Genomic DNA, 27016 nt, shown 5'->3' with positions numbered 1-27016 from the left:
TGCACATTAAAATTTTAGAACTGCTACTCTTAAAGCAAGGTTTCTAAACCTTGGCACTACTGACCAGATAATTCTTTGTTGTAGGGGTTGTCCTGTGTATTGTAGGATGTTTAACAGCATCCCAGATCTCCACCCACTAGATGCCAGTAGCAACCCTCACCCTGCAGTCACGACAATCAAAAATGTCTCCAGACATTGTCCAATGTACCCTGGAAAAGGGGGAAAGCTCATCCCTGGTTGAGAACCACTGTTTTACGGAAAAGAAAACCTGTGGTTATGGCTATTGTTCAGTAAATATTCACTCTCCTCTCCTCACCCTACATGGAAGGAATACGATTCCCTACTCCAGTCATATTGAGGTTTACCCATGACTTGTTTTAGCCAACACAATGTGAGCAAATTTGACTCAGCAGTGAATATAAATGTGCTTTCAAAGTTTAGCTTGGCCTCTTAAATGTCTGCACTCCACTAAGAGAACATGGCTTAGACAACCACTGGCCTCAGGATAAGGGAACACACGGAGCAGACTTGAACTAACCCACAACCTAGAACCAAGTCAGAGCTAAGCAAGAAATAATTTTTTTGTTGTTGTTATAAGCCATCGAGACATTAGGATTGTCTGTTATGTGGCATTAGTGTGGCAAGACCAGACTAATACAACACCAATAGACGTGATATATTTTAATAGCCCAGCTTAGACTGACTTTAAAAATAAAACAGCCATTTTTATCTCAAGCATATCTACTCACACAACTTCTTTAACATTTGTTAGGGGGTGGTCTTAGGCTGGGTTCTCTAGAGAAGCAAAACCAGTGAAGCATATATATATAAATATATATCTAGAACCAAACCCATTGCTGTCAAGTCGGCTGTGACTCATAACAACCCCATAGGACAGAGTGGAACTGCCCCATAGGGTTTCTGAGGCTGTAAATCTTTACGGAAGCAGACTGCAACATCTTTCCCCCGTGGCTGGTGGGTTCAAACTGCCAACCTTTCAGTTAGCAGCCAATCACTTTAACCACTGAGCCACCAGGGCCCCTGCATAAATACATATAGATTTATTTCAAGGAAATGGCTCACGCAGTTGTGGAGGCTGGCAAGTCCCAAATCCATGGGTCAGGCATCAGGCTGGAGGCGTCTGCTGATTCACGTGGCTGCAGGGGCTGACGAACCCAAAATTGGCAGGTCAGACTGATTCATGGGGCTGCAAGAAGTGTGAATCCCAAAATTCGCAGGTCAGGCAGCAGGCTCCTGGCTCACATCCAAGAACCAGAGGTCAGATGACGACAAGTTAGGTGCAGGATGGAGAGGCAGCAAGCATTACCAGAATATCCATACATTCTGGCAAGGAAACTCCCCTTTCAACTGATTGGCTTCTCACACCAGATCACCAAATGGAGGATGATTCCATAATCATCTGCCAGACCACTGAGAATCATGACCTAGCCAAGTTGACACATAACCTTAACCATCAGAGCAGCTATTATAATTGAGACATATATCTTAAATCTGAAGACCAAAAGATGGATAACATGTGGTCGCTGTGAAAGAGTTTTGTCTATTTCATTCAGTAGACCTATGCTAGAGATATTTACACTTGAATTAAATAAAACTTAAAATTTGGTTTCTGAGTAACACTAGTCACATATGCTAGTGATTACTGTACTGGACAGTACAGTAAGTTATATTGGATAGCACTGATAGACTTCAGCACATATGAGATGAAGAGTTAACTGATTTCTTGTAACACTTCTCTTGGCTTGTATCCATGACATCCCACTCTCCTGGTTTTTCTCCTAGCTCACTGTCCACTTCTTAGCGTTCTTTTGTTGATCCTCTAGCTGCTGTTGTGCCAGATCTCTACATCTTGAAGTACCCTGAGGCTTTACTCTCTTCTCTAAGCACATCCTCTCTCTACGTGAGTAAATTCAGTTCCCTGGCTTAGAATATCGTCAAGATATTGATGACCCTCAGATCTGTGTCTCCAACCCAAAGCTCTCCCCAGAACTCCAAACTTCTACAATTCAACTGCCTACTAGAATGTTCTAGTAGAACACTTCCACTAGAATGCAGATTTGGCATCTCATGATTAACATTTCCAAATCAAATTACTTATTTTTCAACCCCAAATCAATTTATCACCCCCACCCCCCAACTCACACACTCTTTCCCACCCCAGGAAATAATACTGAGTTGTTAAAGCCGGATGTTCAGGAGTCATTTCTGATTCTTTCCTTTCCTTCAGTAAGTCATGATAATTCTGCCTCCACACTGAATATATCCCAAAGACATCTAGTTCTCTCCATAGAGACAGCTATCAATATAGACCAAGTCAATATCATGTCTGGCATAAATTACTATAATAGCCTTTCCTCTACTAGAAACACTTGCTTCACTACCACCATGCATTATCCACAGTAACCAAACTGTTTTTTTTTTTAAATTCTGTACCAGATCTCACTCTCCTGCTTAGCACCTCCCATGGTTTCTCTTTGTACTTAAAATAAAATCCAAACTTTTTTATGGTCTGTAAGGCCTCACATAAACTGACCATGTCTAATTTTATCTCCAGCGTCATCTTCTATGACGTCTTCTCTTTACTCACTACTCTCTAGTCACACTAGCCTTCCTTCTGAACCTCAAATAGGCCAAACCAATTAACTTAGAGCCTTTGAACTAGCTGTTTCCTGTGTTAGGAAGGTCCTTCTCTGAAATCTTTGCTCAATGGATTCATCTTACCATTGATATCTCTGCATAAAGTTCACTTCCAAAGAGAGGTCTTCCTTGATCCTATAATCTAAACTAGCCTCCCACTTAAAATCACTTTTTATTACATTGCTGTTTTATTTTCTCCAAAGCACATATCACTATTTAACTCAGGATTCTTTAACTCAATGCCCATAACTGTCAGTTACAGCAAGAACTTAAAAAAAAAAAGAGAGAGAGTTAGTGAGTGTGATGGTTAAAGTCGTGTTTTAACTTGGCTGGGCCATGATTCTCAGTGGTTTGGCAATTATGTAATGATACAGTTTGGTAGTTAAGTAATGATGTAGTCTGGCAGTTATGTAATGATGTAATCTGGTAGTTATATAATGATGTAATTATCCTCCATTCTGTGATACAATGTAATCACCTCCATGATGTGATCTGATCTGATATGATCAACCAATCAGTTATAAGGGGAGTTTCCTCAGGGGTGTGGGCTGCATCCAATATATACGGATGTTCTGGCAAAGTCTGCTGGCTTTTGCTCGCTCTGGATTCTGCATCCAGCTCATTATCATGTGACCTCTAGTTCTTGAGACTTGAGCCAGTGGCCTGTCGTATTGCCTGCCAATCTTGGGATTCATCAACCTCCATGGCCTGTGAGCCAGCAGCCTGCCATCTTACCTGCTGATCTTGGATTCACCAGGCTCTGCAGCCTATGAGCCACCAGCTGCCATCTGACCTGCCAATCTTGGGATCATCAGCCCCTGTAGCTACATGAGTCAGAAGAAGCCTCCAGCCTGATGCTTCACCCATGTACTTGGGACTTGCCATCCTCTACAACCGTGCGAGCCATTTCCTTGAGATAAATCTGTTTCTCTGTCTCTCTCTATATATATATGCTCCACTGGTTTTGCTTCTCTAGAGAATCCAGCCTAAGACCGTGAGTGTTTGTTTAAGAAAAACAATTCTTATATCATTCAATTATGCCTTTCAAAATTAATTCATAAAAGCAATGCCTGGATATTAGTAAAATATATGGACCAAGTAAAGACTATGTCCTACAAGATGTCCACAAAATACAGCCTTATTAAAGCCCTCATTGTTGTTGACTTATGAAGTATCAAATAAAGGGACATAGAAGATGTACCTATTTGTCCCCCTAATTTTGTTTCCCAACATAGTATGAATTTGGTGCTTATGAAATGAAATGATTAAATTACTGTGATAAGATCCTGTTATAATGCTAGCAGTCACCACACTTTTGACCTTTAGTTTTTCCAGTCTCTTGGGCAAAGTCTGACAATTGTGCTGAATTGTGGGATTGTTTTTTGATGCATATTCAACTAAGTTGAGTCTACTAAATACATTCCAACTTCAATCTGAGTGAAATATTGAATCATTTCCAAGGATACAAAAATAATTTTGCAAAACTATGTGACACCTATCATACTGTAGCAGGCAAGTATATTTGTGCCTCCCAAAGTTATTAACATTTTGAAAAGTTACTGAAATTCTTTATATCATTTCTCACCTGAATTACTGCAAGTCTTCTGATTTATTTACCTCTAACATTGTCTCACTTCAATCTAACCTCCACACTTCTCAAATGTGAACAAACACTGATTGTTTTACTCTGTTACTTAAAATTTTTCAATGGCATATACTATCTGTATAATAAAGTGTTAACTGTTTAATAAAGTCCTCTATGATCAGGCCCCTACATATCTAGCTATGCCACTTTCCTGTATTTTAGTCTCACTATTTGTAATTCTTTGAACGAGCCATGTTTTGTCTAAGCTATATACCTTTGCTCATACTCTGCCCCTTGCCTTTATGCCCTTGCTCAGTGAAATTCTACTCTTGTTTCATCATACAGGATAAGCATCATCTCCATGAAGACTTTCCTGATCCTTTTAAGGAGAGTCAATCACTTCTCCTTTGAGCGACAACCGCACCACGCCTGTACTTACTGGAAAGCAGTATGACACAGCGGAGTCAGGCTGCCTGGAATCCCAGTGTTCCCATGTATTATGTGATCTTTGCCAAATACCTTAATCTTTCTGTACTACAGTTTCCTCATGTGGAAAATGGTGAAAATGACAGTACATACTTCATATTATTTTGGGAGAATTGAGTAACTGCTTATTTTATGCATGTAAAATGCTTAGAACAAGACCTGTCACTTAGTAAGCACTAAATTAAAACTATTATTTATCACACTCTACAATACTTAGTTTAAAGCTGTATTTCCTCCACTAGATTTTGAACTCCTTGAGAGCAAAGGAGTTTTTTCTCTTTTTTATGTGTCTTTTTATCTTTCCATCTTTAACAGTCCGACAGAGTTCAGTAATTGTTTGATGACTTGGACTGAAAAATATCTGGCCACAGAGAAGCAAAGTAAAGGTTAAACAATTATTTTCTCATGTAGTTTCCCATTTATAAAGAGTAGTCATTCTTAACATGTAAAGTAATAACCATATAATATTCACTGATGGACCCAAAGCTTAAAATCACATGAAATAAGACATATGACATTGTGTGATGAACTTCATGAATTTCATGCCAAACATATTTTTAAGTGATCCTACTAATTTCTCTGGTAGCAGCAACTATTGTTCTCTTCTGTACCCCTAAGATGTCAGAGCAGTGGGGCATCTTCAGGAAACCAGTTTAAGTGCTGCCCTCTTCAAACCCACAGCATAAAAAGATGTAAGTTGACACTGATTTATAACCCATTACTGACATTGCTTCAGTCTATGTTACTAGGTGTCATGGATTGAATTGTGTCTCCCAAAAATATCTGTCAACTTGGCTGGGTCATGATTCCCAGTATTGTATAACTGTCTACCATTTTATCATCTGATGTGATTTACCCATGTGTAGTAAATCCTATCACTATGATGTAATAAGATGGATTAGCAGCAGTTATACTGATGAGGTCTACAAGATCAGATAGTGTCTTAAGCCAATCTCTTTTGAGATATAAAAGAGAGAAGCGAGTAGAGAGACATGGGAACCTCATACCACCAAGAAAGCAGTGCCGGCAGCGGAGCGCGTCCTTTGGACCTGAGGTTCCTGCGCTGAGATGCTCCCAGACCAAGGGAAGACTGATGCATCACAAGGACCTTCCTCCAGAGCTGACAGAAAGACAAAGCCTTCTCCTGGAGCTGATGCCCTGACTTTGGACTTGTAGGCTACTGGACTGTGAGAAAATAAACTTCTCTTTGTCAATGCCATCCACTTGCGGTATTTCTGTTATAGCAGCACGAGATGACTAAGACACTAGGTCAAGCACTGAAAAGATGCTCAATTTGAGCAAATCCACAGGAACATTTGATGCTATAAAGAATATTAAGGAGTTCCACATCAGTGTAGTATATAGAAAGCTAGGAAAGGCATCACTCTCATCCTAACCAGAAAAGGCTAGATAACTACAAATTCATAACTTTTCTTGAACCCATGAGAGCTGAAGTCACACAACAACCAAACTGCATGAGCTCTCTGCCCCTAGAAGAAAGATGATGTGCAGACTGTCTCACTTGTGGTAGTGCATGGGAGAGACAACAATTAAGCAAGCACATAAGAAGAAATCAGCTAGAACTTTAACAAATTACAAATGGGCAAGGGTGGGCTAGCATTTAAATATAGAAGCTGTGGGGACTCCAAACACAAGGTGGCTGGAGAGCCTATCTCAGTGGTGCAGACACACACGAGGGGACTGACCAGCACTGCTGTAAAGGCACGAAGTCCCACCATCCTTTCCAAACCCTTCTCTCCTACAGAGCAAAGAACTTAAGTTGCTAGGGAAGAAGGATCAAACTGTTTACCCCAGGATACAGACATGGACCCATCATTGCTGGGGGAAGAAGAAAAGAAAAGACCCTCTTTACCTGGGGGAGGGGCAGAAAATAGTCCGTCCTCTGAGGGTCAGGCAGACCATAAGACTAGTCATAGATATAAGACTAGTCACAGATAAGACTAGTCACAGATATAAGACAAAGTTTAGCTGTCATGGGAAGGAGAGGCCAAAATGCTGGTAAAGTCTCTCACCCTATAAGGCTAGGAACTCTGGAGCTGCCTGAGACTGAGGGAGGACCAGGACAACAGAGAACATCCCCTGCCTCCCATCACCTGCACTGAATCACAAGGTACAGTATTCTACTTCTGGAGGCAGGGCAAGAGCATGGAGAAAGATATCCTCTTTATAACAGGTGATATTTCAGGCATAGCTGAATGCTGAGGGTGGAGCAGGAACACTAAGAAAATCCCTGTGGCAAAAGAGCCCCAACCCTAAGCACAGGACATCTTTAGAGAAATCTGAAGACTGTGTGGTACTGAAGCTAACTGTAGCAAAAATAAAACTTAAACCCAAACCCACAATAAAGGCCTAGCAGAAGAAAAGCAGTATCCATTTCCCAAGGGACATTTAATATTCTCCCATACCTTTCGATGCTCTGTTCTTCCCCTCCCCCCACACTTGTCTCTGTGTTTCAATCTGAGTAATTTTTATTGGCCTGTATTCAAATTTACTAATTATTTCTTTAGCTTTATTGAGTCTACTGGGGATTTTTTCTAAAGAATTTTTCATCTCTGATAAAAAATTTACCTTTGATACATCATTTATCTCAGTATCTACTAATCTACACACGAAGTCTGGCATTCAGTAGAAAATTATGGCATACAAAAAAGCAAGAAAAACAAACATTATTAAGAGACAAAATAATCAACAGAACTGGACTCAGAGAGGACACAGATGTTGGAACAACAGGGACTTAAAAAAACCGTGACTTATATGTTACAGAATCTAGGGGAAAAGGTGGATAAAATGCATGAACAGATAAAGAATTTCAACAAAGAGATGAAAGCTCTAAGAGTCAAATGTAAAATTAGAAAGGAAACACTATGGTATCAGAGATGAAAAATTCCTTAGAAAGAATCCCCTGTAGATTCAACAAAGCCAAAGAAAGAATTAGTAAATTTGAAGATAGGCCAATAAAATTTACTCAAATTGAAATACAGAAAAAAGAGTGAAAGGAAAAAGAAAGAAAAAAAAGAACAGGGCATCCAAAGGTAGAGGAAAATATTAATGGCCCCTGGGTGGTACAAACAGTTAAGTGCTCAACTACTAACCAAAACAAAAGATAAAATCTTGGAGGCAGCCAGGAAAAAACTCCAAAAGGTTGGCGGTGCAAACCCACCAGAGTTGCCTCAGAAGAAAGGGCCTGGTGATCTGCTTCCAAAAGGTCAGTCTTGAAAATTCTATGGAACACAGTTCTACTCTGCAAAAAATGGGGTCACCATGAGTCAGAACCGACTGAACAGCAACTGGTTAGGTTTGTTGTTGTTAGGTGCCTTCAAGTCAGTTCCAACTCATAGCAACCCTAAGTACAACAGAATGAAACGCTGCCCAGTCCTGCGCCATCCTCACAATCGTTGTTATGCTTGAGTACGTGGTTGCAGCCACCATGCCAAACCATCTCGTTGAGGGTTGTCTTAGTCATCTAGTGCTGCTATAACAGAAATACTGCAAAGCGGATGGCTTTAACACAGAGAAATTTATTCTCTCAGTCTAGTAGGCTACAAGTCCAAATTCAGGGCGTCAGCTCCAGGGGAAGGTTTTCTCTGTAGGCTCTGGAGGAAGGTCCTTGTTATTAGTCTTCCCTTGGTCTGGGAGCATCTCAGCACAGGAACCTCAGGTCCAAAGGACGCACTCTGCTCCCGGCACTGCTTTCTTGGTGGTATGAGGTCCCGGTGTCTGTCTGCTTACTTCTCTCTTTCGTATCTCAAAAGAGACTGGCTTAAGACACTATTTAATCTTGTAGATCTCATCAATATAACTGCCACTAATCCATCTTATTACATCATAGTGATAGGGATTTACAACACATAGGGAAATCACATCAGATGACAAAATGGTAGACAATCATACAATACTGGGAATCATGACCTAGCCAAGCTGACAGATATTTTAGGAGGACAAAATTCAATCCATGACAAGGGTCTTCATCTTTTTTGCTGTCCCTCTACTTTACCAAGCATGACGTCCTTCTCCAGGGACTGGTCCCTCCTGATAACATGTCTGAAGTACATGAGATGAAGTTTTCCCATTCTTGTTTCTAAGGAACACTCTGGCTGTACTTCTTCCGAGACAGACTTGTTTGTTCTTCCGGCAGTCCATGGTATATTCAATATTCTTCACCAACACCATAATCTGAATGCCTCAGTTCTTCACTCTTCCTTATTCATGGTTCAGCTTTCACACACATTATGAGGCAAATGAAAATATCATGGCTTGGGTCAGGTGCATCTTAGTCCTCAAAGTGACATTTTTGCTTTTCAACACTTTAAAGACGTCTTTTGCAGCAGATATGCCCAATACAACACATCCTTTGATTTCCTGACCACTGCTCCCAGGGGCATTGATTGTGGATCCAAATAAAATGAAATCCTTGACAACTTCAATCTTTTCTCCCTTTATCATGATATTGCTTATTGGTCCAGCTGTGAGGAATTTTGTTTTCTTTATAGTGAGGTGCAATCCATACTGAAGGCCTTAGTCTTTGATCTTCACCAGTAAGTGCTTCAAGTCCTCTTCATTTTCTGCAAGCAAGATTGTGTCATCTGCATATCGCAGGTTGTTAATGAGTATTCCTTCAATCCTGATGCCACGTACTTCTTCATATAGTCCAGTTTCTTCGATTATTTGCTCAGCATACAGATAGAATAAGTATGGTGAAAGAATAAAACCCTGACGCACACCTTTCCTGATTTTAAACCATGCAGAATCCTCTTGTTCTGCTGGAACGACTGCCTCCTGCTCTATGTACAGGTTCCTCGTGAGCACAATTAAGTGTTCTGGAATTCCCATTATTCACAATGTTATGCATAATTTGTCATGATCCACACAAACACCTTTGCATAGTCAATAATAACAATGGTAAACATCTTTCTGGTATTTTCTGTTTTCAGCCAAGATCTACCTGACATCAGCAACAATATCCCTCATTCCATGTCCTCTTCTGAATCTGGCTTGAACTTCTGGCAGTTTCCTGTCAATGTACTGCTGTAACTGCTTTTGAATGATCTTCAGCAAAATTTTCCTTGTGTGTTATGTTAATGATATTGTTCAATAATTTCCACATTCTGTTGGATCACCTTTCTTTGGAATGAGCACAAATATGGATCTCTTCCAATCAGCGGAGGAGGAACGTGTCTTCCAAATTTCTTGACATAGATAAGTGAGCACCTCCAGTGCTGCATCTGTTTGTTGAAACATCTCAATTGGTATTCCGTCATTTCCTGGAGCCTTGTTTGTCTCCATTCCCTTTAATTCAGCTTGGAACTCTTCCTTCAGTACCATCGGTTCTTAATCATATGCTACCTCCTGAAATGAATGGACATTGACCAACGCGTTTTGGTACAGTGACTCTGTATTCCTTTCATCTTCTTTTGATGCTTCCTTTGTCGTTTAATATTTTCCCTGCAGAATCGAGTCTTGAATTTTTTCTTCAGTTCTTTCAGCTTAAGGAATGCTGAGCGTGTTCTTCCCTTTTGGTTTTCTAATTTCAGATCTTTGCACATCTCATTATAAGACTGTAATTTGTATTCTCGAGCTGCCATTTGAAATCTTTTCAACTCTTTTAATTCATCGTTTCTTCCTTTTGCTTTAGCTACTCTACGTTCAAGAGCAAGTTTCAGAGTCTCTTCTGACATACTTTTTGATCTTTTCTTTCTTCCCTGTCTTTTTAGTGACCTTTTCCTTTCTTCACGTATGATATCCTTGATGTCATTCCATAACTCGTCTGGACTTCGATCATTAGCGTTCAATGCATCAAATCTATTCTTGAGATAGTCTCTAAATTCAGGTGGGATACACTCAAGGGTCTACTTCGACTCTCATGGATTTGTTCTAATTATCTGTAGCTTCAACTTGAACTTGAACTTGCATATGAGCAATTGATGGTCTGTTCCACAGTCAGCCCCTGGCCTTGTTCTGCCTGATGATACTGAGCTTTTCTTTTGGCTCTTTCCACAGTGGTAGTCGATTTGATTCCTGTGCTTCCATCTGGCAAGGTCCACGTGTATAGTCACTGTTTATGTTGTTGAAAAAAGGTATTCGCAATGAAGGAGTCCTTGGTCTTGCAGAATTCTATCATGCGATCTCTGGTGTCATTTCTATCACCAAGGTCGTATTTTCCAACTACCAATCCTTTTTCTTTGTTTCCAAGTTTTGCATTCCAATCACCAGTAATTGTCACTGCATCTTGATTGCATGGTTTGATCAATTTCAGACTGCAGAAGTTGGTAAAAATCTTCAATTTCCTCATCTTTGGCATTTGAGATTGGTGTGTAAATTAGAATAATAGTCACATTAAGTGGTCTTCCTTGTAGGAGTATGATTGTTATCCTATCACTGACAGCGCCGTACTTCAGGATAAATCTTGAAACGTTCTTTTTGATGGTGAATTGGATGCCATTCCTCTTCAATTTATCATTTCTGGCACAGTAGACCATATGATTGTCCAATGCAAAATGGCCAATACCAGTCCATTTCAGCTTACTAATGCCTAGGATATTGATCTTTATGTGTTCCATTTCACTTTTGATGACTTCCAATTTTCCTAGAATCATACTTCCTTCATATACTCCACATCCGATTATTAATGGATGTTTACAGCTGTTTCTTCTCATTTTGAGTTCTGCCACCTCAGCAAGTGAAGGTCCTGAAAGCTTGACGCCATCCACATCATTATAGTTGACTCTACTTTGAGGAGGCAGCGCTTCCCCAGTCGTATTTTGAGTACCTTCCAACCTCAGGGGCTCACCTTCCGGCACTATACTAGACAATGTTCCGCTGCTGTTCATAAGGTTTTCACTGGCCAGTTTTTTCAGAAGTAAACCACCAGGTCCTTCTTTCTAGTCTGTTTTAGTCTGGAAGCTCTGCTGAAACCTATTCACCATGGGTGGCCCTGCTGGTATTTGAAATACTGGTAGCACAGCTCCCAGTATCACAGCAACACGCAAGCCCACCACAGTACGACAGACGCACGCTGGTTAGGTTTAGCGTATGTATTAACTGGATTCCCAGAAGAACAACAAAGAAAGAAAAAGAACAAAATATTTGAAAAAATAACAGTCAAGAATTTTCATAAAATAATGTAAGACATCAAACCAAAGGATCAAGAATCTCAATGAACCCAGAAGAATGAATAAATCTGTCTTAGAAGAAGTACAGCCAGGATGCTCCTTAGAAGTAAGGTTGGCAAGACTTCATCTCATGTATTTTGGACATCATATCAGGAGGGACTTGTCTCTGGAGGATGTCATGCTTGGTAAAGTAGAGGGTCAGCGAAAAAGAGGAAGATCCTCATTGAGATAGATTGACACAGTGGCTGCCACAATGGGCTCAAACACAGCAATGATTTTGAGGTTGGCACAGGACCCAGTACCGTTTCGTTCTGTTATACATACGGTCCCTATGAGCTGGAAACAACTTGATGGCACCTATCAACACAACAACAACACTATCAGCTAACTTACCCTAACTGATCTTCATACAACACTCCATGCATCAGCAGTATTACTCATTCAAGAACATATGGAATATTCATCAAGGCAGATCATATTCTGTACCATAAAATAAACCTCACAGACTTATTTAAAAATAGTATTTTATTGTGTTTTTGGTGAAAGTTTACGCAGCAAGTTAGGTTTCCCTTTGACAATTTCCTCACAAACTGATCAATGATATTAGCTGCATTTTTCACATTGTGTCAACATTTTCATTGTGTTCTGGTTGTTCCATTTCCTGTACTCTAGTTTCCCTGCTCTCTTCTCATCTTTGCTTTGGATTAAATGTTGACCGTTTGGACCCATACAGATTTTTTTTTAGTAGAGCACCAATCTAATAGGTAATATTCTTTATTTTGTGTGTCACTCTGCTTTTCTGTTAAAAGGTGATCTCAAGGGACAGTTCTGGTTCGAGGTTTAAAGGACATCTCAGGTGATAGTCTCAGGAGTCTTCTGGTCTTACGTGGTCCAGTTTGAGTTTTGTTCTGCATTTTTCTCCCATTCTAACCAGCATCATCTATTGTGCCCTTAGTCAGATCGATCAGTGGTGGTAGTTGGGCAGCATCTAGTTCTTCTGGTCTCAGGGTAGTTGAGGTTGTAGATGGTGCAGGCCATCAGCCTTATAGACTTGTTTCTTCTCGTGATTTTGGTTACCTTCTTACTCTTTTGCTCCTGATGAGTAGAGACCAATAATTGTATCTTAGATGACCACTCTCAAGCTTTTAAGACCCCAGATGCTACTCACTTCACTAGCATGCAGAGTATGAATCTGTGAGCTATATCGTGCCAACTGACTGTGTTGTCACATGAGACTATGGTCCTAAGCTTTCAAACCTAGAAAACTGATCTCAGGAAGTATATGGTTATGTCTGAGGAATATCTGTAGTTGTATCTTCAATGAATATATGTGGCTGCCTACACATATCTGTATTTACACATACATATAGATACTTCTGGGACCCTGGTGGCTGGGTCCCAGTGGTTAAGAGGCTGGTTGCTAACCAAAAGGTCAGCAGTTTGAATCCACCAGCCGCTTCTTGGAAACCTTACAGGTGACAGATCTACTCTTTCCTACAGGGTTGCTATGAGTTGGAATCAACTCGATGGCAACAGGTCTGGTTTTTTGGTTTTACAGATACTTTCATCTGTTCTCATCTGTGCCTACCTGAATACGTATATGTCTATACTCATCCTTATGTGATCCTAGACTTGTTTTTTGTTCTTTGCTGGGTTTGTTACCCACTTATATGTGTTGAATTCTTTGGTACAGGCATCCTTTTCTCGTGAACGCTTCTCAGCAGCATCATTTACTTTGGTCATCTGTGCTCACTACATCCGTATTCGGTGCTTCTTTTCCCATCACCAAAAATAACAAGTATTTACAATCTAGAGCATGCTTCCCTCTCCTCACTAACCACCACTGAACACTGGTGTCTTTATATATGTCTATTCTTGTCTTTTATACAACAGGGATCATACAATATTTGTCCTTATGTGCTCCACTTCCACTTAGCATTATGCCCTCTAGGTCCATACATATTATAATGTGTTTCGCAGACTCATCATTGTTCTTTGTGGTTACGCAGTATTCCATAGTATGTATGAGGCATATTTTGCTTATCCATTAGTCCGCTGATAGGCACTTTCGTTGTTTCCTTTTTTTGCTATTGTAAATAAAGGTGCAATGAACATAGGAGTGCAAATACCTGTTCATGCTATGGTAAGCTATGGCTGCTAACCAAAAGCTGGCAGTTTGAATCCACCAGCCGTTCCTTGGAAACTCTGTGGGGCAGTTCTACCTTATCCTATAGGGTAGTTATGAGTCAGAATCGACTTGACGGCAACGGGTTTGGATTTTTTTAGGGTATATCCCTAGGAGTTGGACTGCTGGATCATAGGGTAGTTCTATTTCTAGTTTTTTGAGGAAGCACCATATCATTTTTCACAGGGGTTTTACCATTTTACACTTCTACCAGCAATGGATAAGGCTTCCAATGTCCCCACATCCTCCTCAAAATTTGTTATCTGTTTTTGGTTGTTACTGTTGTTTTTTAAATCAGTGACACTTTAGCCAGAGCAAGGTGGTATCTCATTGTAGTTTTGATTTGCTTCTCTCTAATGGCCAACGATTATGAGCATCTTTTCATGTGTTTACTGACTGCTTGGATGTCTTCTTTGGTGAAAGTTCTGTTCATGTCCTTTGCCCATTTTATAATTGGGTTGTTTGTCTTTCTATTGTTGAAATTTTCTATAAATTTTAGAGATTAGACCCTTATCTGACATGTCATTTCTGAAGATTTTTTTCCCAGTCTGCAGGTTCTCTTTTTACTCTTTTAATAATGTCTTTTGATGAGCATGTTTTTAATTTTTATGAAGTCCCATTTATCTATTTTGTCTTTTCTATTCTTGCATTTGTTGTTAATGTTTGTCATCCTATTTTTAGAAAAGATTAGGTCTCATAGTTTTTTCTATTCTTCTAGGAATTTAGTAATTTTAGGTTTAACATTTAGATCTTTGGTCCATTTTAAGTTAATTTTTGTGTACGGTGTGAGGTATGGGTCCTGTTTCATTCTTCTGCAAGTAGATATACGGTTTTACCAGCACCATTTATTAAAGACACTGTTTTTTCCCCCATTGAACGGACTTTGACCCCTTGTCGAAAATCAGTTGCCAATAGAGGGCTGGGTTTAATTCTGAGTTCTCAATTATTGTCCACTGGTCTGTGTGTCTTTTGTTGAACCAATACCAGGCTGTTTTGATTACAGCGGCTATATTGTATGTTTTGATATCAAGGAGTGTGAGGCCTATTTTGTCCTTTTTCTTCAATATTGTTTTGGTTATTTGGGGTTTCTTTCTTTTCCGTATGAAGTTTGTTATTAGTTTTTTCATTTCAGTAAAGAATGTTCTTGGGATGTGTTTTGGGATTGCACTGTATCTATAGCTCGCTTTTGATAGAATTGACGTTCTCACTATATTAAGTCTTCTAATACATGAGCATGGGATATCTTTCTATTTTTGTAGGTCTCTTGTAGTAGTGTTTTAAAATTTTAATTTTCATTGTATAAGTCTTTTATGTCCCTAGTTATGCTAATTCCTAGGTATTTTATTGTTTTGAGTAGGAGAATTATAAATGGTATTGTTTTCTTGATTTCCCATTCTCAAAGGCAAGGCTGTCAGTCCTTCTCCATTGAGTATGATGCTGGCTGTTGATTTTGCATATATGCCCTTGATTATGTTGAGAAATTTCCCTTCTATTCCTATTTTTCTGAGGGTTTTTATCAGGAGAGTGTGTTGAATTTTATCAAATGCCTTTTCTGCATCAATTGACATGATCATATGGTTCTTTTCCTTTGTTTTATTTATGTGGTGGATTATACTGATTATTTCTAATGTTGAGCCACCCTTGTAATCCTGGTATGAATCCCACTTGATCATGGTGTATGATTTTTTTTGATATGTTGCTGAATTATGTTGGCTAGAATTTTGTTGAAAAATTTTTGCATCTATGTTCATAATGGATACGGGTATGTAATTTTCTTTTTTGTGTGTGATATCTTTTGCCTCTACATCTGTTTGTGTTAGTTTAGGTAGGTGTCTTAGTTATCTACTGCTGCTATAACAGAAATAACACAAGTGGATAACTTTAGCAAACAGAATTGATTCTCTCACAGTCTACAGGCTAGGAGTCTGAATTCAGGGTGCCAGCTCCAGGGGAAGGCTTTCTTTCTCTGTCAGCTCTAGGAGAAAGTCCTTGTCATCAGTCTTCCCCTGGTCTAGGAGCTTCTCAGCGCAGCGACCCTGGGTCCAAAGGATGCTCTCCCCTCCTGGTTCTTCATTCTTGGTGGTAAGAGGTCCCTGTCCTCTCTACTTGCTTTTCTCTTTTATATCTTAAAAGAGACTGACTCAAGATACAATCCAACCTTGTAGATTGAGTCCTGTCTCATTAACGTAACTGCCTCTAAACCTGCCTCACTAATATCACAGCGATACGACTTACAACACTTAGGAAAATCACATCACATGACAAATTGGTAGACAATCACACAATACTGGGAATCACGGCCTAGCCAAGCTGACGCACATTTTGGGGGGACACAATTCAATCCATAACATTAGGTAGTGTATTTCTAGGAATTTGCTTATTACATCTAGGTTTTCAAATTTATTGGAGTAAAATTTTTTCATAATGATCTGTTATGATCCCCTTTATCTCGGTGGATTGCTCGTAATGTCTCCAGTTTCATTTCTTAATTTGGTTATTTCCCTCTTCTGTTTTTTTCTTTTGTCAGTCTAGCCAGTGGTTTGTATATTTTATTGATCCTTTCAAAGAACCAACTTCTGGCTTTGTTGATTCTTTCTATTTTCTATTTCATTTATTTTTGCCCTGATCTTTATTACTTCCTTTTTCTGACAGCTTTTGGCTTCTTTTGCTCTTCCTTTTCTATTTGTTCGGTTTAAATTATTGATTTTGGATCTTTCTTCATTTTTAATGTAGGCATTTACTGCTGTGAATTTCCTCCTGAGTATTGTTTTTGCTGTGTCCCAAAGGTTTTGATATTTTGTATTTTCATTTTTGTTTGATTCAAGGAATTTTTTTAATTTCACTTTTGATTTCTTCTATGACCCAACAGTTTTTTAGTAGTGTATTATTTAGCTTCCATGTATTCTTTTTTTTTTTTTTCCCCTGTATTTCTCTTGTTGTTGACTTCTAGCTTCATATCCTTATGGTCCAAGAAGATGCTTTGTATCATTTCAATCTTTTTAAATTTGTTGAAACTTGTTTTGTGTCCTGGTAGCACAGTGGTTAAGAGCTCAGCTGCTAACCAAAAGGTGAGCAGTTTGAATTCACCAGCTGCTTCTTAGAAACCCTACAGGGTTACTATGAGTCGGAATCGACTCTAGGGCAACATTTTTTACCTCCTCTATTTTGGGAGCCCTGGCAGTGCAGTGGTTAAGAGCTACGGCTGCTAACCAAAAGGTTCGACAGTTCAAATCCATCAGCCACTCCTTGGAAACCCTACTGGGGCAGTTCTACTCTGTCCTATAGGGTCCCTATGAGTCGGAATTGACTTGACGGCAACAGGTTGGGGCATATGATCTAGTCTGGAAAATGATCCATGTGCGCTGGAGAAAAACATGATTTGTTCTGTTGATGGCTGGTATGTTCTACATATGTCCCTTAAGTCAAACTGGCTTATGATTTTATTTAAGTTCTCAATGTTCTTAGAGATCTTCCTTTTAGATGTTCTGTCTAGAATTAAAAGTGGTACGTTGAACTCCCCTACTACTATTGTGGAGTTGTCTATTTCTCCTTTTATATTAGTATTTGTTTCATGTATTTTGAAGCACTGCTGTTGGGTGCATATACAGTCGTTATGTCTTCTTGCTGGATTGACCCTTCTATTATTCTGTAATGTCCGTCTTTATCTCTTGTAACAGATTTTGATTTAAAGTTTACTTTATCTGATATCAGTACTGCCACCCCTGCTCTTCTTTGTTTTCTGGTTGCATGGAATACTTTTTTTCCATCCGTTTTATTTTCAGTCTGTTTATGTCCTTACATCTAAGGCGTCTTTCTTGGAGACAGCAAAAGGATGAATCATCGTTTTTATTATCCATTCTGCCACTCTCTGCCTTTTTCACGGGATGTTTAGACCATTTACATTTAAGGTTATTACTGAAAATGAAACGTCTACCTCACTCATTTTGTTATTTTTTTTTTTTTTTTTTTGAGCGTTTCATATCTTTTAAGTTTTTTTATTCTCATTTTTCTGCTTTTTTATTTGGCTGCTTACTTGTGATAAACCTTTTTGCTTTCTTCTTTTCTTCTGTATATTTTTTCTTGTTCATTTCTTAGTGGTTACCACACATATTCCACAAGACTTACAATTGTGATAACACTTAACATATGAACAACAGATAACATAAAACCTTAACATAATAAATCAATTCCTGATATGCTCCTCCCTCCTCCATTTCTGTTGGTGAGCCTCCATTAATATCATTGTACAACCTATATCCAATAGGTTTGCTTTGTACCTATTCCCTGCAATCTTGATGTTGTATTGTTTGTGGGATTATACTTTTGAGTTTATTCCCTAAAAATATCATGTACTTGATCATTATGATTGTTCATGTTGGTGCGTTTTTTGGAGATCTCTCTTTTTTCCACAGTTTATAGATCCAAGTATTTGTTTAATGTTCTTGTCTTTCCATTTAGAGAACTCCCTTGACTAATACTTGCAAAGCTAGCCTGACTGTGGCAAATCCTGAGAACTTCTGTTTATTTGGGAACGTCTTGATTTCACCCTCATTTTTGAATGATAACTTTGCTGGGTAAATTCGTGGTTGGTAATTGTTTTCGTTCAGTATTTTATATATGTTGCTCTATTGTCTTCTGGCCTCTAGATGTTCTGGGGAGAAATTAGCACTGATTCTTATGAAGGACCCTTGGTAATTTAGATTGTGTTTTTCAGGAATTTTATTAGGATGTGGCATGGAGTTGATCTTTCTGCATTTCTTCTAATGGGGTTCATGTAGCTTCCTGTATTTGCAGGCTTAGTTCTCTGTCCAGGTCTGGGAAATTCTGAGTATCTCTCGGAAAACTCTTTCTTTGCCTTTATTGCTGTCACGGTGCTCTGGAATTCCAACAATTCTAATGTTAGGTTTCTTAATTAAATCTCGTACTTCCAGTTGGCTTTGTTCAGTTTTCTTTGTTCTTTTCTCTTGTTTTCTTGAGACTTGATAGGTTGTTATTCTGTCTTCTACACTCACTTAGTCTATCTTCTATTTGACTTTATTGTTGAGTGTTTCTCTTGCTTTCTCTAGTTCAGCTGCTTTATTCTTCAGTTCCAGCAGTTCTTTTTTTTATATTATCAATTTCCTTATTGAGTCTTTCATTTTGTTCCTCCATTTGTTTCCGGATCTCCATTATTTTGTTTTCTGTGCACTTTTTACTTTCTTTAAACATATTTAGCACCATTATCTAAAAATTTTCTATTTTTTGCATTTACCTGGCCTCCATAGGAGAAATTTCCTCTTCTTCATGTTTTCCTTTTGATTAGTCCTCTTCTCTTGTGACTTTGTGTGTTTCACTATTTTTTTGTTGTTGTTGTTGTTGAATTTGGGTCATTTATTTTTGTTTTTTTTTTTAATAGTTTAAATTCTTTCTTCTGATTTTTGTGGGAGAATTTTCTGGGTATACTTGGTTGATTTAGCTCTGTTATATTATCCTGAGAATGCACTCTTATCCTTAGGTTTTTTTTTCAGTGCTGATTCAGGAGTTGTGGGTGCCTGGTCTCTAGAGTTCAATACACTCACACAGGGGATTTTAGCCGGCTGCAGACAGTGACTTAAGAGATGGCATTCGGCTCTCCCATGGCAAAGATGGGTGGTGCTCTATGTCTTTCATGGTGTCCCACTGTGGGCAGAGAGTCAGCTGTTTCCCTTTGTGTTGCCTGTCTGAAGTATACTCCTTGTCCTGGTGCCTTTTCAGCACCTCCGGTCCCTAGTGCCCATCCATCTGGGGCCTTGGCAAGATTCAATAGCACTCTTTCACAGTGCCACGGTCTCCCTTCATCCCCTCCCAAGTGCGCACCCCACAAACTCCCACAACCAATTTACACAGCCTTAGAAACTGGGCTACAGCTTCCTCAGTTTAGCCTCAGTTCTGTGTTCTTTATTCAGAGTGTTGCCCAACCCAGTTCCAAAATGGCTGTGGTGAGCGAGTATTCTAGATGCTAGTGAGTAGGTTCTCCCAGCTTCTGTGCTGCCCCTGCTCCTCTCCCATTTCTGGACTCACCTCAACACTTCAACACCTCAGCTGCTGTCCAGAGTTCTGAGAGCTCAGTCTGTGTTTGCTTTTTTCAGTGAGTTAGTTGCTAGGGGATAAACTGGAGCATCTGCTCACTTTGCCATCTTGCCCTGCCCTCCCAAACAGATTTAAAATACCTGAAATCATACAAAGAATGTTCTCTGACAAAAACAGAATTAAAATATACATGTCAGTAACAAAGTTTACCTGGAAAATCTCCAAATATTTGGAAATTAAACAACACACTTCTAAGTAATGCAGGAGTCAAAGATGAAGTCACAGAAAATTTAAAAATATTTTCAATTCAATGAAAATAAAAACATAACATATTAAAATTTGTGGGACACAGCTAAAACCGTAGACTGAAAGATATACTATTAAATGCTTATATTAGAAGCAAAAATGTTTTAAATCAATGATCCAAATTTCCACCTTAAGAAACTAAAAAAGGAAGAGCAAGTTATACTCAACAGCAAGCAAAAGGAAGGAAATAATAAACAGCATAAATCAATGAAATTAAAAACAGTAAAACGGTAAAGAAAATCAACGAAACCAAAAACTGATTCTTTGAAAGAAATCTGTAAAATTGATAAACTTGTAGTCAGTCTGATCAGGGAAAAAAAGAGAGAAATTACCAATATTAAGAATGAAAGAAGGATTATCACTACAGATATCCCACTCATCAAAAGGGCAATAAGGGAATATAATGAACAACCTTATGCCAAAAATCCAACAATTTACATGAAATAGACAAATTCTTTGACAGATACAAACTATCAAAGCTGATTCAAGAAGAAATAGAGAACCTGAATGGTCCTATTGTGGTGGCTTTGTAATATGTTGTCTTAGTCATCTAGTGCTGCTATAACAGAAATACCACAAGTGGATGGCTTTAACAAACAGAAATTTATTCTACGACAGTCTAGGAAGCTAGAAGTCCGAATTCAGGGTGCCAGCTCCAGGAGAAGGCTTCCTCTCTCTGTTGGCTCTGAGGGAAGGTCCTTGTCATCAATCTTCCCCGGTTGAGGAGCTTCTCAGCATAAGGACCAGGGGTCCAAAGTATGCACTATTCTCCTGGCTCTTTTGTTTCTTGGTGGTATGAGGTCCCCATTCTCTCTGCTCACTTATGTCTCTTATATCTCAGAAGAGATTGGTTTAAAACACAAGCTAATCTTGTAGATTGAGTCCTGCCTCATTAACATAACTGCCACTAATCCCATCTCATTAACATCATAGAGACAGGATGTAACAACACATAGGAAAATCACATCAGATGACAAAATGGTGGACAATCACACAACACTGGGAATCATGACCTAGGCAAATTGATACACATATTTTTGAGGGACACAATTCAATCCATGACATACATCAACTTGGCTAAGCTAAATTATATTTCCCAGAATTCCTGCCTTTATATATTTCCAGTTAGGGTGGGCCATAAGAGATATTTTCAAGCAAGACTTTGAAGGCAGAAGTGAAGTAGTTCTGAAGAACTTTTTTGTTTTGCAGATCTGCTGGTTTTATGCTCAGAAGCTCAGGAGAGATGTATTTGTAACTCACACACAATGCTGCTTATCTCCTGACTCATCTTGTTGGCATGGAACAGCAGATGGGTGTATACGTGCTCCAACTTCTCCTGGATCCTCCTTCATTTTCTCTGACTTCTGGGTCAGGTGTGTCTTTGGCTTGATGATGAAGGGTACCAACTTACTTCATCAAGGGTAGAGGCAGTGAGAATTGACACTGGTTTCCATCATCTTCATACGTTCCAGCTCATACTCATGTTCCAGATCTTGATCTTGAGCTGCAGCTTGCCCTTGGTTTCCCTCACTTTACATCCATCTTCCCCTCTTGCCTTATCTTACCCTGAGTGTTTCAAGCTCAAATATTAGATGAGAAGGCAACAGCCTTACATAGACTTTAACTAACTCCCACAACCTGTGTAAGATCAAATCCCTATAACAAATCGCTTTCTATGTACCTCATGGCTCTGCTTCTCTAATTGAACCCTGACTATTACACTTGTATGTATTTAAAGAATTGAATTTACAGTTAAAAACCTTCAAACAAAGAAAACTCCAGGTCAAGGTAGCTTCACTGATGAATTCCAATAAACATTTAAGGAAGAAATAATTTCAATTCTACACAAACTTTTGCAGAAATAGAAGAGGAAGGAGCACTTCATAACTTATGATGTCAACATTACCTGGACACAAAAACCAGACAATAATAGTACAAGAAAGAAAACTACAGACCAGTATCTCTCATGAATATAAATACAAAAATTCCTAACAAAATAGCAAATCGAATCCAGCAATATACACAGAGGATAATCCATCATGACCAAGAAGGATTTATCCCAGAAATGCAGGTTGTTTCAATATTTAAAAGCCAATAGATGCAGTTTACCACATAAACATATTAACAGACTAACAAAAGAAAGCTATATGACCATATCAATAAATGCAGAAAAAGCATTTGAGAAAATTCGACATCCATTAATAATAAAATCTACAGCTAACGTCATATTTAATGATGAAAGACTGAATGCTTTCTCACTAGAATCAGAAACAAAGCAAGGATGCCTATTCTCACCATTTGTATTCAACACTGTACTGGAGGTCCTACTCAGTACAATAAGGCAAAAAAGAAAGGGGAGAGAAGTAAAAGGGAGGAAAAAAATGACACTATCTCTACTCATATACAACATAACCATTTACACAGAAAATTCTAACAATTCTACAAAAAAGTTATTAGAACTAAAAAATAAGTGCTAGCAATAAACAACTGGACACCGAAATTTACAAACCAGTATTCTTTAAAATAGCACCAAAAACCATGAAATAGCTATGTATAAATTTAACAAATAAGTACAAGATTTGTATACTAAAAACTATAAAATACTGATGAAAGAATTCAAAGACCCAAATAAATTTAGAGATACAGCATGTTTATGGATCAGAAGACTGAATATTGTTAAGATGTTGATTCCCCCCAAATTTATCTACAGATTCAACACAATCCCAATCAAAATCCCAGCAGGTTTTTTGTAGAAATCAACAAGCTGATTCCAAAATTTATATGGAAACTAGCAGAGCAATACAATTTTGAAAACAAACAATATTGGAAGTCTCAAATTAACTGATTTCACGACTTAATATGAAACTACAGTTATCAAGGTGTGGTACTGATGAACAGATAAGACACATATATCATTGGATAGACTTATAGATCAATGGATAGACATACAGATCAATGGAGCAGAAGACAGTTCAGAAGTAGATCCACACACATATGGTCAACTGACTTTCAACAAAGATGTCAAAACACTATAATGGAGAAAGGACGGGCACTCGTGTAAAAAAATTAAAATTGACTCATACCTCATACCATATAAAAATAGCTCGAAATGGATCATAGATACAAATGTAAAACTTTAAAATGTCTAGAAAGAGACACAGGAGAAAATCTTGTGAACTTGGATTAGGCAAAGACTTTTAGATAGGACACAAAAGCGTAAGTGATATTAGCTGATCTTTGACAAAGGACCAAAGTCCATTAAATAAGGAAAAGACAGTCTCTTTAACAAACGGTGCTGGCAAAACGGGATGTCCACATGTAAAAAAATGAAACAGGACCCATACCTCACCGAACACAAAAACTAACTCAAAATGGATCAAAGACCTATATAAAACCTAAAATAATAAAGATAGTGGGAGAAAAAATAGGGACAACACTAGGGGCCCTAATACTTGGCATTAAGTGAATATAAACCATAACTAACAATGTACAAACACTAGAAGAGAAACTAGATAACTGGGAACTTCTAACAATTAAACACTTAGGCTCATCAAGAGACTTCACCAAGAGTAAAAAGAGAACCTACAGACTGAGAAAAAAATTTTGGCTACAACACATCCAACAAGGATCTAATCTCTAAAATCTACAAAATACTGTCACACCTCAACCACAAAAAGACAAATGATCTAATTTAAAAATGGGCAAAGGATGAACAGACACTTCACCAAAGAAGACATTCAGGCAGCTAACATACACGTAAGGAAGTGCTTGTGATCATTAGCCATTAGAGAAATGGAAATCAAAACTACAATGAGAAACCATCTCACCCTGACATTACTGGCACTAATCAAAAAAACAAAAAATAACAAATGTTGGAGAGGTTGCGGGGAGATTGGAACTCTTATGCATTGCTGGTGGAAATGTAAAATGGTATAACCACTATGGAAAACAATACGGCACCTCCTTAAAAAGCTAGAAATAGAAATAGTATATGATCCAGCAATCCCACTACTAGAAATATATCCTAGAAAAATAAAAGCCACCACATGAATGGACATATGCAAACCCATGTTCACTGTAGCATTATCCACAATAGCAAAATGATGGAAACAACCTAACTGTCCATCAGCAAAAAACCAAACCTGTTGCTGTCAAGTCGGTTGCAACTCACAGTAATCCTACAGGACAGAGTAAAATTGCCCCATAGGGTTTCCAAGGAGCCGCTGGTGGATTTGAACTGCCAACCTTTTGGTTAGCAGCCAAGCTCTCATCCACTTGCCCCCAGGACTCCTCCCGTCAACACGTGAATGGATAAACAAATTATGGTACATACACACAATGGAACACTACATAACAATAAAGAACAATGATGAATCCGTGATACATCTCACAACATGGATGAATCTGGAGGACACTATGCTGAGTGAAATAAGTCAATCACAAAAGGACAAATATTGTATGAGACCACTATTATAAAACCTAAGCAAAGGTTTATATACAGATAAAAACAACCTTTGATGGTTATGAGGGAAGGGAAGAGTTGGAAGGAGAAATCACTAACAAGATAGCAGACAAGTGATAACTTGGATGAAGGGAAAGACAGCAGGCAATATAGGGGAAATCAGCACAACTTGACCAAGACAAAGTTAAAGAAGCTTCCCAGACATACCCAAACACCTTGAGCGACCAAGTTACCGGGGCTGAGGGCTGGGGACCATGGTCTTAGGGGACATCTAGGTCAACTGGTATAACATAGTTCACAAAGAAAATGTTCTACATCCTACTTTAGTGAGCAGCGTCTGGGATCTTAAAAGCTTGCAAGTGGCCATCTAAGGTACATCCATTGGTCCCATCATATCCAGAGCAAAGGAGAATGAAGAAAACCAAAGACACAAGGAAAGTATTAGTCCAAAGAAGTAATGAACCACATGACCCATAGCCTCCACCAGCCTGAGCCCAGAAGAACTAGATGGTGCCTGGCTACCACCACTGGCCACTCTGACAGGGATCACAATAGAGTCCTGGACAGAGCAGCAGAAAAATATAAACAAAATTCAAATTTACAAAAAAAAAATACCAGACTTACTGTTCTGACAGAGATTGAAGGAATCCCTGAGACTACAGCTGCCGAACATCCTGCTAAGTCAGAACTGACGCTACTCCTGAAGTCTACTTTTCAACCAAAGATTAGACAGGCCAATAAAACAATAATACACATGAGGAATGTGCTTCTTAGTTCAATCAAGACTATGAGACCAAACGGGCAACACCTACCCGAAAACAAAGAAGAGAAGACAAGAATAGATAGGAAAACTGGACAAATGGACACAGTTAACCCAGGGTGGAAAGGGAAAAGGGGAGAGTGTTAAAACAATGTGAGGATTGCAACCAATGTCACAAAAACAATCTGTGTATAAATTTTTCAATGAGAAACTAATTTGCACTGTAAACTTTCATCTAAAGTACAACTTTTTAAAAAAGCATAAATGATAAACAAAAAAAAAGACAAATTTGACTTTATCAAAATTAAAGACTTCTGCCCTTTAAAGAACACTTACAAAATGAAATAAAAAACGAGTCAAAGACTGAGAAAAAATATTTGAGAAACATATTTAATAAGGGACTGGTATTCATGATATATAAAGATTTCTCACAACTCAACTAAAAAAAAAACAAAAAAAAACAGGCAAACGATTTCAACATACACTCTGCCAAAAAAGACATAAGAATGGCAAACAAACACAAGAAAACATGCTCCATATCACTAGTCATTGATGTTGTTCTTAGGTGCCATCGAGTCGGTTCTGACTCATAGTGACCCTATGCACACCAGAATGAAACAGTGCCTGGTCCTGCGCCATACTCACAATCACTGCTATGTTTGAGCACACTGTTGCAGCCACCATGTCAATCCATCTTGTCGAGGGTCTTTCTCTTTTTTGCTGACCCTCTACTTTACCAAGCATGATGTCTTTCTCCAGGGACTGCTCCCTCTTGATTACATACTTCTAAAGTCCATGAGACGAAGTCCCTCCATTCTTGTTTCTAAGGAGCATTCTAGCTGTACTTCTTCCAAGACAGACTTGTTCCTTCTTCTGGAAGTCCCAAGGCAGGGCCAAGATGGCAGAGGAGTCAGATGCTTCCGGTGGACCCTCTTACAACAAAGCCCAAAAAAAGACAAGTGATTCAATTATATGTGGCAATCTGGGAGCCCTGAACATCAAAGGCAGAGTTGAGGAACCGGACTGAGTGGGAGGAGGAGGGAGAGGCGGTTTGGAAGCAGTGAGGAGTTGCCAGACCTGACCTGGAGAGAGCCTGAGCCCTTCAGGCCTGATCAGCTCAGGAGTGAGCAGTGAGGCAGGCAAACAGCCATGCTCAGGAAGCGTGTTTTCCATAGCAGGAGTGACCCAGCACCAGAGACTCTACACTGCCACTCAGAACCAGTAAGAAGCAGCCCTCCACAAAAGATAGGTACTTGCGTACAGCTTACCAAGCGGATCAAAAACATTCCCCTTAGGGAAAAACCTCTCTCCCATTTACCTCCCTGCTCCCTGCTCTGCACTGGGTCCCAGACTGGTTTCAGCAATTGCTGAGTTCCCCGGGCTGGAAGCAGGATCC

At 39.0% G+C, this 27016-nt stretch overlaps 1 protein-coding gene across 5 annotated transcripts in view; it reads right to left on the bottom strand.

Moving 5' to 3' along the window:
- The window catches only part of ANAPC10 (anaphase promoting complex subunit 10), a 159853-nt gene that overhangs the window by 124136 nt on the left and 8701 nt on the right, over window positions 1–27016 (bottom strand). The window lies entirely within an intron of this gene.

This window comes from Trichechus manatus, unplaced genomic scaffold, assembly GCF_000243295.1.
Source record: "Trichechus manatus latirostris isolate Lorelei unplaced genomic scaffold, TriManLat1.0 scaffold00059, whole genome shotgun sequence".
Taxonomy (NCBI): Eukaryota; Metazoa; Chordata; class Mammalia; order Sirenia; family Trichechidae; genus Trichechus; species Trichechus manatus.
This window is presented reverse-complemented; position numbering and strand designations above follow the sequence as displayed.